Source organism: Asterias amurensis, chromosome 15 (genome assembly GCF_032118995.1).
Source record: "Asterias amurensis chromosome 15, ASM3211899v1".
NCBI classification, from domain to species: Eukaryota; Metazoa; Echinodermata; class Asteroidea; order Forcipulatida; family Asteriidae; genus Asterias; species Asterias amurensis.
In genome coordinates this window covers 6,591,371-6,605,825 of record NC_092662.1, presented here as the reverse complement: position 1 = coordinate 6,605,825, position 14,455 = coordinate 6,591,371, and the positions used below count along the sequence as shown (strand labels likewise).

General features: G+C 39.5%; 1 long non-coding RNA gene across 2 annotated transcripts in view; it reads right to left on the bottom strand.

The window, feature by feature from the left end:
- LOC139948283 (uncharacterized) overlaps positions 1-14,455 on the bottom strand; it is a 57,292-nt gene that overhangs the window by 2,176 nt on the left and 40,661 nt on the right. For both annotated transcript variants that reach the window (XR_011787429.1, XR_011787428.1), the window contains exons 3-4: positions 12,513-12,561; positions 41-157 (exon numbers count right to left, since the gene is read on the bottom strand). This is a non-coding gene — a long non-coding RNA (uncharacterized lncRNA). The remainder of the gene's footprint in view (positions 1-40; positions 158-12,512; positions 12,562-14,455) is intronic.

Here is a 14,455-nt window from a genome sequence, read left to right as displayed (position 1 = left end):
GTAACAATTATCACAAAATATAACAATTTGAATGAATTACCTTGTTTGTTTAGTTGTTTAGTTGTTGTTGCTGTTGTCGTTGTCGTCGTCGTCGTCGTCGTCGTTGGTTTTTACCCTCCAACTGATGTGTATTAATTATTGTGTACTTTCCCGAGTTCTGTGAGTGAACAGGAAAGAACTGGTGTGGGTTCGAGTCACACCGAATAATTTTAAATTCACATCGGTGGAAGAGTTAAAACCAAATTAAAAATTAGTTATGTACATTCCATTGTCTGTATTTCTCAATATTTATGTATACAAACCTAATAATAATAACAATAATAATGAGACAAGTTCAAGCAAATCCAATCTGGGCCCAATTTCACAGAGCTGCTAAGCACAAAAATTTGCTTAGCATGAAATTTCTTCCTTGATAAAAACAGGATTACCTACCATTTCTATTTGTTGCATATTGCTTGTTACTAGTATTCAGCTGTTGTTTGCTTATCCTGAAAATAACGTGGAAATTTGGTCGGTAATCCTGTTTATATCAAGAAATTTCATGCTTAGCATATTTGAATGCTTAGCAGCTCAATGAAATTGGGCCCAGAACTTAAATTGGGAATACAAATTTCAGAAAGAAAAATTCCCACACGTGGAATTTAATCAGAGATGTGTTTTTTACTCCGGTTCGTTTTGCACTTGAATTGTTCAGACACAAATGGCCAATCTAAAGTACAGTCAAGTATGGAAAGTACATGCGCGTGAGTGCAAATAAACATATATGAAGGTTAAAGGTAGACTCTGCTGAATTACCCTGGAATCTCAGAATCGCAAATTACACAAATGTAGATCCTAAACCCCAGCCGAAAACTAAAACAGATGGGGGAAAGACCGCCAGATTTTCAGACTACTTCATCTGCTTGAAATCAAAGAGAAACTTCATAAACTTTCCGGATATCAATTGCAAATATCCCAGAACTAATCATTAAAGGCAGTGGACACTTTTGGTAATTACTCAAAATAGTTATCAGAATAAAACCTCACTTGGTAACGAGTAAGGAGAGAGGTTGATAGTATACAACATTGTTAGAAACGGCTGCCATCTGAAGTGATGTAGTTTTTGAGAAAGAAGTAATTTTCCACGAATTTGATTTCGAGACCTCAAGTTTAGAATTTGAGGTCTCGAAATCAAGCATCTGAAAGCACACAACTTCGTGTGACAAGGGTGTTTTTTCTTTCATCATTATCTCGCAACTTCGACGACCAATTAAGCTCAAATTTTCACAGGTTTGTTATTTTATGCATTTGTTCAGATACACCGAGTGAGAAGACTGGTCTTTGACAATTACCAATAGTATCCGCTGTCTTTAAAACATGTTGATAGCCACATCACCAAACACGTTAACTGTAATAAGTAGAACCTCCATACCACTATACAGAAGGTTTTTTCAATTCAAAATTAATTTAGTTCCCATTATTTTCCCCTCAGCTTAAATGCAAATACGTCAGCATGTGTCAAGAAAACCATTTTGTATCTATCGAGGAGGTTGTGTTGATTAAAGCACATGACTTTTTAGCACTTAGTGAAAGAAATTGATTAAGTAATCAAAATGGCTTCGTCTAACCATTACATAGAGCAAGGACCATGGTCAGTGTGGTGGTTGAGTTAGTGTGTTCTCCACACTCAACTCTCCACTAGTCACGTTGCATTGGAAACCCGTAGCCATTAGTTTCAAAAACCAAATTCAATTATATGCCGGTTACCAATATTTTAGTCTGTCCCCTGTAGACATTATACGTGTTGTTTAGTCTCAATGGATACAGAGAACCAGACATAAATTGGCATTGCTTTCTTCGCAGTTTGCGCGCCGTTTTAAGTTAAGTTTCTACTTGAAGCTGAACACAAATCAAATCAAAGGTTCGGAAATAAATTTGAGTGTCTGCTAAAACATAAGTTGACCCATATTTGTCATGCTATCTTATCATTTCTCCTCACTTCTCTCAAGTTTCTTCAGTCTCCCGACGATGACTAGAGCAAGCTAGTCGAAACGTTGAGACAAATTCAAGAACTGACCCCGCGGTAGTACAGTTAATAACGAGCCCAACCGATTTTCTACCTTCTGCCCAGGTAGTGGTCAAAAAGCAGGACCGTTCTTTTCAGAACTGAGAAGTCTCCCGAACAATCCGAAAAATCTACTCCGCGGTAGTAGAATATATAGCAAGACAGTTCCCTTCCCTAAAGAACAAACTCTACCTTGCAAGTCGATACGCACATGTTATTACCACAAACCAAATAATATATAATTTAACCCGTAATAGCCTCCTTTTTGGTGATCACCATCTGATAAAGAAGTGCATAATCATGAAGCCAAAATTGTCATCTGAGTTGATTTATAGTTCTATACTATAATAGTACACTCAGAGGTTGTCTAATATTCACTTGATTAAACTGAATGGCTTGATTGCTCAAGGCAGTCACGCGATCAGATCTACTACACATCGTCTCAGAGAACGAGGAAAACAAATATTCATTGATCAAGATTCATGTTTAATAATACCACCATGCCATAAACAATGACTTAAAGGCATTAGACACTTTTGGTAATGCTCAAAATAATTGTTAGGTTAGAAACTTAATTGGTATCGAGCATGCAGTGGAGAGCTGATGATAGTATAAAACATTTTGAGAAACGGCTCCCTCTGAAAAAAAAACCCGCAGTTTTTGAGAAAGAAGTAATTTCTCACTGATATTTAAAGGAACACGTTGCCTTGGATCGGACGAGTTGGTCAAAACAAAAGCGTTTGTAACCGTTTTTTTATAAAATGCATATGGTTGGAAAGATGTTTTAAAAGTAGAATACAATGATCCACACAAGTTTGCCTCGAAATTGCGTGGTTTTCCTTCTACTGTGCGAACTAACACGGTCGGCCATTTATGGGAGTCAACATTTTGACCCCCATAAATGGCCGACGTGTTAGTCAACAAGGTAAAAGGAAAACCACGCAATTTCGAGGCATGTTTGTGTGGATCATTGTATTCTACTTTTACAACATCTTTCTACCCATATGCATTTTATAAAAAACGGTTACAAACGCTTTTCAAAGACCAACTCGACCGATCCAAGGCAACGTGTTCCTTTAAATTGAATTCGAGACCTCAGCTGTGAGGTCTCGAAATCTAGGCATCTGAAAGCACACGACTAGTGCGTCAAGGGCGTCTTTTCTTTTACTATTCTCTCGTCACTTCGACGACCAATTGAGTATACATTTATACGTATCAGGTGTCAATATTTTATGCATATGTTGGGATACACCAAGTGAAAAGACTAGTCTTTGACAATTACCAAACGTGTACAAACGGGTACAAAAACAATGGATAAACAAAAGTGGGACAAAAGGAGGTCCATCCACGATGAGGGCGTACACAAGCTTGCGGGTGTGTGTGTGTATATACTTCGTTATACCTCTTTGTATAAATGTTAATTTTGGTTTTTACCCATACACCGATGTGTTAGCACTGTATACCCAGTACTTTCCCGAGTCCTGAGAACCTATATCACAGGCATGTTACTCGGGTGGGATTCGAACCCACGACCCTTGCAATTCTAGAGCAGTGTCTTACCAACTAGACTACCGCGATTGCCCGGTAGCTAGAGGCAGTTCGAATCCTATGTTTTGACAGCGGGTACCGCAACGATATTTTTCACAGGACTCGGGGAAGTACTGAGTATACAGTGCTAACACACATCGGTGTCTGAGTAAAAACCAAAACTAATATTCTTTATCCCCGATGCAAATTTAACATCTCTTATATATCTATGGTTGAATATTATCTTTAAACCTCAAACCGTACATGGAACCTAAACACTACCTCGAACCCCTTACCCCAAACCTCAAACCGTACATGGAACCCAAAACCTATACCTCGAACCCCAGACCTGGCACGGTCACATGGAACCCAAACACTACCTCTAACCCCAAACCTCAAATCCCACATGGAACCCAAACCCCACCTCGAACCCCAAACCTCAAACCGCATGGAACCCAAACCCTACATCGAACCCAAAATCTCAAACCGTACATGGAACCTCAAACCTCAAACCCCATGGAACCCAAACCTTACCTCGAACCCCAAATCTCAAACCGTACATGGAACCCAAACACTACATCGAACCCCAAACCTCAAACCCCACATGGAACCCAAACCCCACCTCGAACCCCAAACCTCAAACCCCATGGAACCCAAACCCTACCTCGAACCCCAAATCTCAAACCGTACATGAAACCCAAACACTACCTCGAACCCCAAACCTCAAACCGTGCATGGAACCCAAACACTACATCGAACCCCAAACCTCAAACCCCACATGGAACCCAAACCCCACCTCGAACCCCAAACCTCAAACCCCATGGAACCCAAACCCTACCTCGAACCCCAAACCTCAACCCCATGGAACCCAAACCCTACCTCGAACCCCAAATCTCAAACCGTACCCTCGAACCCCAAACCTCAAACTGTGCATGGAGCCCAAACTTTACCTTATTGTGGAAAGAAAATGTACTTACACAAAGTACAGATTTGAAAATTGATCGAATATGGCACTGCATGTGACCCATTTATTAATCCAAAAGGGAGTAATTTTTAATGAAATTTTGAAAGGACACTGAAGATGGAATAAATTCAAATGGAGTTTTGTTTGCACTTGATAGCAATCACTCCGTAGTAGATTGTATGTGACATCATTATCTTTCTCAATCTTTCATCGAAATAATTTGTTTTACTCATTGGGAAACATGTTCGTGTAAACCCAATAGACCATTATCACGCTGTCACCATCTTGGTCATGTTCCCTGTTTCCAACAACAGTAATGAATGCTAACATTCAATGAATGCATTAATTGCAAACATGGCATCAGACTATTATTTCGTCCAGCCTCAGTTTAGTTACAATAAGTTGGAATGGAGTAAAATCAAGATGGCCACACCGTGATAAAAGTCTATCCTAGCAGCTTTTGCAAGTCTTCACGTGTCTGGACGTTTTTAAACCGTGGCTGACAACGTTTGCTTTAATGTCTGAATGAAACATACGGAGCCCCAAAGGTCGACTAGTTGCAACATTTCCAGGGCCATAACCATGAGCGTGATTAACCTTCAAACAAGACGCAGAATATTTCAATATGTTAACTTCAGTTTATTCCATCCATATAGACTTTTCCCCAATCCGATGATATCCTATATACGGATGTATCCATCCACATGCAATTCAACAAGAGATTACGTGTAAGCTCCTGAAAGAATTGCACCTGTAAAATGAAATCAAAAATGTATTACATGGATTTACACTCGAAGAATCATCCACCTTTAAATCAAGTGTCAGCTCATCCATAAAGAATCACACTGGTTGAAAATTCATACAAGCTCTTCATCGTTCGTCTCAGGACTCACAGAGCCTCTGAGAACATGTTGGCGATAGAGGGCGCCTTTAAATAGTTTATGGCCGACAATCATTACATACGTCACAATCATGGTACACACTATAGACATTTACATTTGAATGAGATTCAAACACGGCTTGTTTAAATGAATCATGTACCTAAAAAACCAATCCAACATAAATTGTCCAAAGAGTAATTCAAGACAATCGACACTACTAGTAATTGTCAAAGACCAGTCTTCTCACCTGGTGTATCTCAACATAAAATAACAAACCTGTGAAAATTTGAACTCAATTGGTCGTCGAAGTTGCGAGATAATAATGGAAGAAAAAAACACCCTTGTTACACGGAGTTGTGTTCTTTCATGCTTGATTTCGGTACATCACTCGTGAGGTCTCGAAATCAATTCAAATGTTTACTGAGAAATAACTTCTTTCTCAATAACTACGTTACTTCAGAGGGCGACGTTTCTCACTATGGGTTATACTATCAACAGCTCTCTACCATCTCCATTGCTCGTTACCAAGTTAGTTTGTATGCTAACAATTATTTTGAGAAATTACCAATAGTGTCCAGTGCCTATAATGAAGATTTGTATTTGGTATCCCCAATATCTGTCGTAACCTAATGACACGCTCTACAAGAACAAGGCAACCTGTACATAGCCTTGCTCAAGGCAGTCGCATTATTCGCTCCGAAAAGACGCAGCTGTAAACCCACCCGCCGTATACTCTGTGCATGGTGTGTGCGATCACACCGAATGACCCACCCGTATACACACTGTCACATCGCACGAATACTGTTCACACAAGTCATCGCACTCGTACACCACTAACCGCATGCGGAGGCCGTCATTCAATTCAATATACATTATTTGTATCAACCTCATAAGCGAAGACGTTGAAATAAGTATCTAGTGTGATGAATGAATCGACACAATGTATGTGACGTCACAAACTCAAAGAGCGGCCCACCGAGGTCAATTTTAAACCAATTAATTGGTCGTTAATAATTACACTGATACGATTTTCATACCTTCGTAGAATACCTAGATGTTACAAAGCTACGCCATTGATTTGTTTATAACTTAAACAAATCATCACCACGAGTCAAAAACAACAATATTCGTCTTGACGTCACACAGAGAAAAAGGAAGACTCTAAATCTCAAGACTTAACGCCGAGAATAAGCCGATGAAAACCATATAACGGCAATCTAAACATTGAGAGTATAAGTAAGACGTGTAGGATGTGAGAGAAATCGCGGTCTGCATCAAAGAAACCTTATTTAACTCATTCGTCCTTGGCACATATTTATCCCCAATTTGTCTGTCAACCATTTCGTCCATTTTTGTCTTGGAACACATCGAAGCATTAAAAGGTTTGCTGTCTGGAATGCCCCGTGGTTAATGTCAAATCCCGCGTGAAATCCAAGAAGGTGAAAGGAAAGCTTTATGCTGTACTCGATTTGAAACTGGAGGGCGTTTAATTGGGTGTGTAAAAGACAAACAGTGTGTGCTAATATTAGTGTACATCATGAGATAGACTTACATAAGGGTTGGCTTCTTAGTGTAACACAATGACGACGATGTGTTAAGAGTTAGATGGCAAAGATGGTGAGACATAGGCCTTTTTTGAAACCACGGCTTCGGCTTTGGATTCGGCTTCAGGCTCCTTCCTATCGTCTGAAACCCCGGGCGCGTATACGCAAAGCACGCGCAATTGTCAAAACAACCGCGGGCCAAGCTAGCCTGAGCCGAATAGCGAAAGCCAAATCCAGTCGTTTCGAAAAGGGCCACAGGAGACAGGAGAGTGAGGTTTTAAAGGCAGTGGAGTTGTAACGGAATGAACTAGAGGGTATTAGCAAATATCTTATCTATATGATAAAGGTAATGATGGATCCCTTTAACTTCCCCAATCCCAACGAGTTGTAAAAAGAACAGATTGCCGAACAATGTGTCACAATTAAATATTCTTAAAAAAGAACATCAATAAAAAGTTGGCACTTACTGTTCAATTAAGAAATCGAGCTTTGGTTATAAAATCGAAGACGACGATGATGACAAAATGACATTGATTAGGCAAAATTGACAGTGGCATGAGGCATGCCCGTACAATAGAAACACTAGACTGACAACTAAACACTAGACAGACACAGCCTAATGCCGAGGCCAATCTCGTGATGAAATCAATGCGTTGGTGTAATGACTCCCGTCATCAACACCCACCTACACCTAACTCAACAGTTTGTCAAGGTACGTACACGCACTCGCATGGATACTCAGATGCAGTTTTCCCGTCACTATCATCCCGAGCTCTAAATGCAGTATTGTGTAAGCAGGTCTGGCAAACAATACAAAAACAAAATGTGCCGAGGAAATACAAAGGAGAGATTTGTTTTCGTTAAAGGAACACGTTGCCTTGGATCGGACGAGTTGGTCTATAGAAAGCGTTTGTAACCCTTTTTTTAATAAAATGCATATGGTTGGAAAGATATTTTAAAAGTAGAATACAATGATCCACACAAGTTTGCCTCGAAATTGCGTGGTTTTCCTTTTACTGTGCGAACTAACACGGTCGGCCATTTATGGGAGTCAAAAATTTGACTCCCATAAATGGCCGACCGTGCTAGTCGACGAGGTAAAAGGAAAACCGTGCAATTTTGAGGCATGTTTGTGTGGATCATTGTATTCTACTTTTACAACATCTTTCTACCCATATGAATTTTATAAAAACGGCTTTTCAAGGACCAACTCGACCGATCCAAGGCAACGTGTTCCTTTAAGAGATTACGAGCAATACGAGCACGGGTACCAGTTAATGTTTTTCCAGTTTTCCATAATCTCTGATCGTGGTGTCGTCAGCCCTTTTGAATCCTTCGATTATGACCAATGATGCAAACAAGCCTTTTACCTGATCCTTAGTAAGACCCTTGGTATAATTAATCCCGTTCGACTTGGAGCAACTATTCGGGAAGATCAGAAGCTTAAAGAAAAGGCACTTTTAACACCCTATCTACGCCTCCGCTATGTACAATGATTGGCACAGAGTCTCTGAAAGCACACATCGTACATTAAAGACACCGGACACTAATGATAATTGTCAAAGAGCAGTCTTCTTACTTGATGTATCTCAACATAATGCACAATCTAACAAACCTGTGAAAATTTGAACTCAAATGGAAGAAAAAACCACCCATGTCACACGAAGTTGTGTGCTTTCAGATGCTTGATTTCGGGACCTTCTTAAAATCTAATTCCGACGTCTCGAAATCAAATACAACTATTTTAGTGGAAAATTACTTCTTTCTCGAAAACTACGTTACTTCAGAGGAAGCCGTTTCTCACAATGTTTTATACTTTCAACAGCACTCCATTGCTTGTTACCAAAAAAGTTTTTATGCTAACTATCATTTTGAGTAATTACCAATATTTTCCGGTGCTTTAAATGGCACTTTTAACAGCCAATCTACGCCTCCACTGTGTATACAATGATTAGCACAGAGTACTCAGAAAGCACACACAGTCAACCCTCGAAACTGCAGTGGAGAGAAATGGAATTGTTTAACTGTGTGGAAGTTATCATGGTCGTTTACACATGTCCTCTTTATAACTTTTAAACAATCGCTCATTGACATTTGCCAAATGTCAATTAAATTAGAATTATTGTATTTAGCTGGTAAACCATTGACCGGGGTGTGTCTAATAATGGAGAGAATTTGTTAACATGGGAAATAATGTCAAATCATCGTTTAATTCACGATCCAAACTACCAAATAAAGGAGTTGTATGAACTCTGAGAATAAATGGAATGTGTACGGTTAGTAATCAATCTTAACATTGATGGCAATAGAACATTTCAATAGAAGTCTACAGCAGTGTTTGATATACAGCGTTTTGAGAAACATTTCACTTCACAAGTAATGTGGTTAATGTTAAAATATAAACAGTTTTTATGCCAACAAAATTGAATCATTCCTAATAAGGATTATTCTTCCTGCATTCATTCCGGGTTTTCGACGATATCTCAAAAAAGCGACTACATTTTGAAATGAAATTTTCAGGTGTTAGTTTGGTTCTGGTTCTGGGGTGGATTTCACAAAGGTAGTCCTAACTTAGGACCAGTCCTAGGCAATGCTACGAGATAGGACCAGTCCTAAGTTAGGATGAGTTACTGGTCCTAACTTAGGACCAGTCCTATCTCTTAGCATTGCCTATAGCACTAGTCCTAAGTTATGACTACCTTTGTGAAATCCACCCCTGGTGAATTACTGCACAATCTCCACATATCGGGATGTACACGTGCAGGTGACTGAATAGCAATGGTTTACATGAAGTGAGCCCCCCCCCCCCCCGATGATGTTACCCATATCAATAGCTTGAAGTTTGATTGTGAGCATCTATATTTATAGGAATAAAACAAACGAACGGCTCCAAAAAACAAAGGCAGTGGACACTGTTGGTAATTACTCAAAATAATTATGAGCATAAACCTTTTCTTGGTAACAAGTAATGGGGAGCTGCTGATAGTATAACACATAAAGAAAGGAGTAATTTTCCCAGAATTTGATTTCGGGACCTCAAAATTAGATTTTAAGGTTTCGAAATCAAGCATCTGAAAGCACACAACGTCGTGTACTATCTCGCAAATTCGACGACTAATTGAGCTCAAATTATCACAGGTTTGTTATTTTATGCATATGTTGAGATATACCAAGTGAACAGACTGGTCTTTCACAATTACCATTAGTGTCCAGTGTCTTTAAATATTCCCAAGTTTTGAAAAGCTTGAACCGTCAAGACGTTTCCGGGTTGGATTAGTTTAAAGATGTATATCGGATAATAACACCAAGCTGTCATTATATGAGGGATTAGATGCTTACCCAAGGCGCCATCGGGGTTTCACAATCTAACAACTTGATCGATGAAAAGCATTAGAAATTCATATTCTCAACTGATATCTCAATATGTTATCATTAATAATTCAACTCAATTATTGATATGATAGAGCATCGGCCACTCGTGGGTTTGTCGTCACCGGCATTGCACAACTCATTTTGTGTACCCTTTTTTGTTTGGTATAGCAAACGCACCTGAACATCATTCTCCAAATGACAAGTTTTGACTTCACCTGCATGAACCTAATTATTCATGAATAAACTCAAAAATTTATGAAGTTGCACTATTTTGTTTGATTTTAGAAAACGTAAGAAATCGAAGATGACTAGACGTGCTCCATGTTTTTCTGGACCGTCAATGGGAAAAGTGAAAAATAAGCAGCAGATGTGCAAACAATAATTACTCCAAGCTGATTGGTGAGGTTATTTCCGTATCACGCCCATGGCGTATTCAATACTATGACCAATTGGGTTCAAGATAACTCATGACGTATATTACCGCATTGACCAATGGCAGACGTAGAGCGTGGGTTGGAGGTTCAAGTTCTACCTTTCCTCTATGGGTTCTGGCTCTCAAAGTATAATGAGTTGTGTTTTCCCTCGTCTTTAGATTACGCCATTACCCACGGACCAGTAATTGAATCGTACCATCATTATCCACGATGTCGTGTTTTAATAAGGAACGTAGGCAACGTTTCTCAAGCTGGTCACCCTTTATAAACACGACACGAGCGCATAAGATGGACGGGGCATGACGGACATTTTCCCATTAATAGACTCATTTGGATGAATACAACGTTTGGAGCTGTAATTGGGCCGTCCAAACGGCACCAGAACACCGTATCAGCTCGCCCTCACTCCCGCTAGCCCACCTCAGCCGTACGTGCTTAGGCCCAACTCCTTTCAATCTACAAGCAAACCGTTTGGTGTTTTTCATTTAAGTGGAGAGAAAAACGATGTTGTTTGCTCTCCCAATATCTCGAGAGATTTGTGATGATTGCAGGTTATGTTCAAATAAACTTCTTTGGTTATTGGAAAACACTTTGGCATTGTGTGGGGATTCCTTCAAGAAATCACGTCAAGACAAAACGCGCAAATTAAAAACTTCTCTTATAGGGGACTTGAACAATGTAAATTAATTTAAGAGTATCTTCATACAGGGAGATCCAATTTTAAATCAATTGCATAGAGTAACGAACGTTCAATCTGTAATTATTTCCAATCTCAGAGATGTGACTTGCTTAGTTGACTAGGAACAGGTGTTCGTGTGTAATCTCTATTCCAACCAATTCCTCTCGTATACTCAAAGACTTAAAGTCACATGGCCAGTTTCCTTCCGAACAAAACAAAAATGTTATAAAAGTGTTTTTTCAGAATGACTTTCTGATATAATTGACAAGCAAACTTCCACATATGCCACGTATACTATAGGCACAAAATACATGTCAAGTAAGCTGTACATAATGGGTTGGTAAATTAGGATATGCCCTAATTCGTTTGGCGGATTTTAAAACAAAAGCTTATCTCGTATCTACTTGTTATTATTCAACACTTTCGGGGTAAAACCACAGCAAACAAAATTGACCAATCATGTTTGAAAGATCCTGACTTAACCCCGCCCCTTTCCACATGATGAAGCTGTTAACAATGACATGGTGTTATTGGGGGAATGTCCTATACATCCACAATTAGTTGTTTTGACTTCGATAAAAATAACTTGTATAAAAAATACGAACATGTTTGCTATGACGATGACTAGAGCAAGCTAGTCGAAACGTTGAGACCAACTGAGAACTGACTCCGCGGCAGTACAGTTAATTTCGATCCTATAAGCTAAAGTAGTAGTCCAGTCTAATTTCTATACCATCCGTCCTGGTAATAGTTAAAAAGCAGGACAGTTCTTTTCAGAACTGAGAAGTCTCCCGAACCTCCGATTATCTACTCCACGGCAGTAGAATAAAGCAAGACAGTTCTCTAAGAACAAACTCTACCTGACAAGTAGATACACACATGGTGTTACCGCAAACCAAAATCTTTAATATACATGGTTGCCATGTTTTGTCATTTAAACTATAATCCGTGGTAATTGAATTTGTTCTGTGTATCAGTGTAGTATTCATAGCCTGAACCGGACTTTAAAATTCTTCGAAATTATCCTCCAAACATTTCAATGCCACCGTGAAGGTGGACCACCTTACCTGGAAGATCAACTCACTCCATACACTCCTACTCCTCGAGACCTCCGTTCTGAAAACAAAGACACAATTGGTATCCATAATATTGTCACCAAAACATAATGGTCAAGAAGTGTTCAATTTGTTGCACCTCATTTTATGGAACAATTTCCCACCACACATTAAACAAGGAACCCCTATCTCAAGTTTCAAGACTCTTCTCAAAACCTATAATTATGTTCAATTAATCGTATTAGTTATTCTGTCGTTCTTCTGAGCGCTTAGAGACTTTCTTTTGGAGGTGTTGGGCGCTATATTGTTGTTATTACAATAAAAAAAATAAAAATGTTTGAACAATAATAATTGGGGGGGGGGGGGTGGGGGCTGGCTAATCGTCCTTATTCGCAGCTAAGAGTTCAAGAGCTGAATTGCGAAGGACGTGGCCACAACGTGTTCGAGAAGCAGGAATGCAAGAACGCTTTTGTCTGCCAGCAACATCAACCCATTGTGACCACGGAGCACAGCCAAAAGTGTTTGATTTTTCCCAAAGGAGGAAAACCGCGTGGTCTGGAAAACCCTCTTGGCACAGAACCAAAGCACAACCCAACTCACATAATGGCCCTGGCCGGGAATCGAACCGGGGTCACCTTGGTGAGAGGCGAGCACTTTACGCACAAGCCAAACATGCCATTATTACAAACGGCAGGCCGCTAAAAATAAAACCTAAACATTCAATATTCACGCACATTGGAACATCTTTCTTTGCAACCTTCCAGTTTTTGAAGTGTTTTCTTTTAGGACAGTGAGACAGGCACGTCATCTTTTTTTTCGGTAATGGATTCTGATTGGGGAATAATTGTGTTTACATTCGATCAGGAATTTGTTTGTCCATTGAGATTGCAATAGCCGAAGGCGAGGCTTGTCCTTTCAGCGCTAAAAGGGGAAGATTTCACAGTGATGTTGTACCAAAGCTTAGCTTGCACGTCATGTCGACGTCAGTTCCTCCTCTTAAGCAATGATAGTTATTAAAATTACCATATCAGTCCGTGATTGGATGGGAAATTGGAATCGAAGTGTCATTTGTACTTAGACCAAGGGAACATGTTTAGATATCGTCCTGCGAAAAAAAATCAATGTTTTATATTTTGCACTCTTGATGAGTGCAAAACGAAATAATCAAATTTTGTCTGTTTGTGGTTCTCAAAATTCGTTTTACAGATTGGAAAAGTATGATTGGAACCATTTAGATAAGAAACCTGTGTGCAAATATGTGTTGTGTTATATATAAACAAGACCTCATTGACCTAATAAATAGTGTGAAAAATCAAATGCCTGCTGCCGACGTTTGATTTCGGCACCAATTGGTGATAGATCGCGAAGGCATGTAGTGGATTGACTTATAAATAATTTGATATTGTCTTTTATCGGACTTAAGTTTAATTGTCATCTTCTTTGCAAATCCCCAAGTTTGGTCATGGAATCATTAATTTTATAAACAGCCCTTAGATGAAGAGCAATCTGTTCATGAAATTTGTGTTACTGGCCAGTTTCCCTATACTATGGTGGCCCTGAAGGGACATCGCATATCGCAAACGTGTGCGCATACGTATGCAATGTCGTGAAACAATTCGCAAATATGTGCGCACACGAATGCAATGTCGTGAAACAATTCGCGAATATGTGCGCACACGAATGCAATGTCGTGAAACAATTCGCGAATATGTGCGCACACGTATGCAATGTCTTGAAACAATTCGCAAATATGTGCGCACACGTATGCAATGTCGTGAAACAATTCGCGAATGTGTGCGCACACGTCTGCGAATATTATTTGCGATGTCGTGAATTTTATTGCATACCATGTTGCATACCTTTGAATAAAATGTCTAATGATCTGGGGGGGTTCTTTCCAACAGTGAGATAAGCGGTAGTCATTGCAGCAGTAATCTTTGTTGTGAGGCAAGCGA